This window comes from Schistocerca americana, unplaced genomic scaffold, assembly GCF_021461395.2.
Source record: "Schistocerca americana isolate TAMUIC-IGC-003095 unplaced genomic scaffold, iqSchAmer2.1 HiC_scaffold_272, whole genome shotgun sequence".
NCBI classification, from domain to species: domain Eukaryota; kingdom Metazoa; phylum Arthropoda; class Insecta; order Orthoptera; family Acrididae; genus Schistocerca; species Schistocerca americana.
The window spans coordinates 55001-57500 of NW_025725986.1; the positions used below are offsets into that span (position 1 = coordinate 55001).

The 2500-nt window shown below is 64.9% G+C and overlaps 1 pseudogene; it reads right to left on the reverse strand.

Annotated features, from left to right (window-relative positions):
- LOC124578137 overlaps positions 1-2500 on the reverse strand; it is a 7104-nt pseudogene that overhangs the window by 2154 nt on the left and 2450 nt on the right.

Consider the following 2500-nt stretch of genomic DNA (forward strand, 5'->3'; position numbering starts at 1 on the left):
CGCGCGGCATCTGGTGTCCGCCTCCCGCCCGCGACTGCGCCGTGCCTTCGTGGGGAAGGCGTTGATGCGGGCGCGGAGAGCGTCGATGAAGTTACGCCCAGATAGCAGGCGACTGGTGTCAGCGACCCACTGGTGTTGCCCCTTGACGGCGGCGGAAGATGACAGCGCCGCACCGTCAAAGGCAACGTGCAGGCGCGCGGCCCACATCTCTCCAACCTGCGTCGACGATTTGAGGAGGTGGCCCTCCCACATAAGATGCCGCTCCAGCGCCTCAATCTCACGCTGCACCTCGTCCCGGCCTGCACCGTCGGCGGCTGGCCCAATCCTCTTCAGCGCCAGGAGACGGGACCGGCGAAGTGTTGGCCCCATCCATCGGCATGATGGGATGCCGAGGCCTCCCTGGGCTACAGGAGCGTGGAAGTAGCCCAGGGGAGTGTCCGCCGGAAGGCGGAACCATCTCCTGACGGCGGCACGGATGGTCACATCTGCCGCTTTCAACGCACCCACTCGGGTGCGGCTGAGGGCCAGCCCATGGTACAGGCCAGGCAGAAGTACGGTGGTGAGGGCGTGGAGGCGCTGTTGCGGCTTGAGCGGAGCTCGGGTGATGACGTCCAGCTGCTCCACCAGGTGGCGTCGTGGGTTGAAAACGCAGCGACCAGCGGTGGAGAATTGCAGTCCCAGGTACCGGAAGGTTTCACCCACACGTAGGGCGGGCACGGTGGCGTTGCCCGCTTTGAAGGTAACGTCGGCGTCGACCTTCACCTTCTTGTCGCGCCCAGACGCGACTAAGGCGAGGGTGAAACACTTCCGGGCGTTGATCTGCAGCCCCAGATGGGCGAGGGCTGCGACGGCTGCGTCGATGAGGGACTGCAATCCCCTCGCGGTCGATGCAAAAAGCAGGACGTCATCTGCGAAGGCCGCAGCGTTAACTCTGCGACCAAGGATCCGAGCTCCGATGTGGGAGGGAAGTTGACTCAAAACATAGTCCACCGCAAAATTGAAAAGGAGGGGGGAGAGGGGGTCACCCTGACGCACACCCCTAGCCGGCTGCAGGGGCACGCCCACGTCGGCGCCGCCCGCTATCACCGTCGTGCTACCCTCGTAACACCTTTCGACGTACTCAATAAAGCAATCCGGCAGGCCATGAGCCCTCAGCACGGGGCGGAGGGCGGCATGGTCCACCGAATCGAACGCTTTAGAGGCGTCGATCGATGCCACAAAAACAGAGCGACAGGAGCGGACTGCGTCGGTGAGAGCAGTGTCCAAGATGAAGGTGTTTTCCAACATCCCATCCCGGGGGATGAATGCCCGCTGACGTTCGTCCACAGCACATGCACGCATCAGGCGTGACGCGAGAACCTTGTGAAAGGTCCGCGCCAACACCGAGCAGACCGTAATGGGGCGAAAGTCAGCGGGGGATGTTGGTGCAGCCGTTTTGGGGAGAAGTGACGTCCGGGCGCGAAGCAGACGCTCGGGGAGGGCGCGGGCCAGGAGGAAGAGGTTCAAGAGTTTCACCAGGACTTCATGCGGCAGGCGCCGCAGCTCCGCTGGAGTCAGGCCGTCCGGCCCGGCTGCCGATCCCCTGGGCGGCAAGGCAGCAGCGACCTCCTCACGTGTGACCGGCCCCCATAGGCACTCAGGAGCGACAGGCTCCGAGTGCGGGAGAAGGCGGTCACGGATGAAGCCGGCGGTGGAGATCGGCTTCTTCGTGAAGAGGTCCGCCCAGAAGTCCAGCAGACCGGGGATGTCGGGTGGCGGCTGCAGCAGGGTGCCGTCCAGCAAGCCGCGTACGCAACGTGCACGCGACCTACGGAAGGCGTCCTGTGTCCGCGCGTATTCCCAGCGGCGCCGCTTGCGCTTCTGCAGCGGCGGGGCGGCAGGCGGCCGCTTGGATGGTTGGCGCGGCCGCTGTGTCCTGGTGATCGACCTCTCCCCCCTGGACCCGACCGACGCAAGGGCATCCGGGAGCATGCCCAGGATGACATCGGGCGGCGTGCCCCGCCCCAGACCAATGACTCGATCCAGGGCAGAGAAACGCTGGGCGGAAGCAGGTAGCCCCGCCAGATGCTCCCAGAGTCATAGTTACTCCCGCCGTTTACCCGCGCTTGCTTGAATTTCTTCACGTTGACATTCAGAGCACTGGGCAGAAATCACATTGCGTCAACACCCGCTAGGGCCATCGCAATGCTTTGTTTTAATTAGACAGTCGGATTCCCCCAGTCCGTGCCAGTTCTGAGTTGATCGTTGAATGGCGGCCGAAGAGAATCCGCGCACCCGCGCGCCCCCGGAGGAGCACGCTAAGGCGGACGCGGCCTCGCAGCAAGGAAGATCCGTGGGAGGCCAAGGCACGGGACCGAGCTCGGATCCTGCACGCAGGTTGAAGCACCGGGGCGCGAACGCCGCGCAGGCGCGCGCATCCTGCACCGCCGGCCAGCACGAGGCCAACCAACGGCGAGAGCAGACCACGCCCGCGCTAAACGCCCGCACTTACCGGCACCCC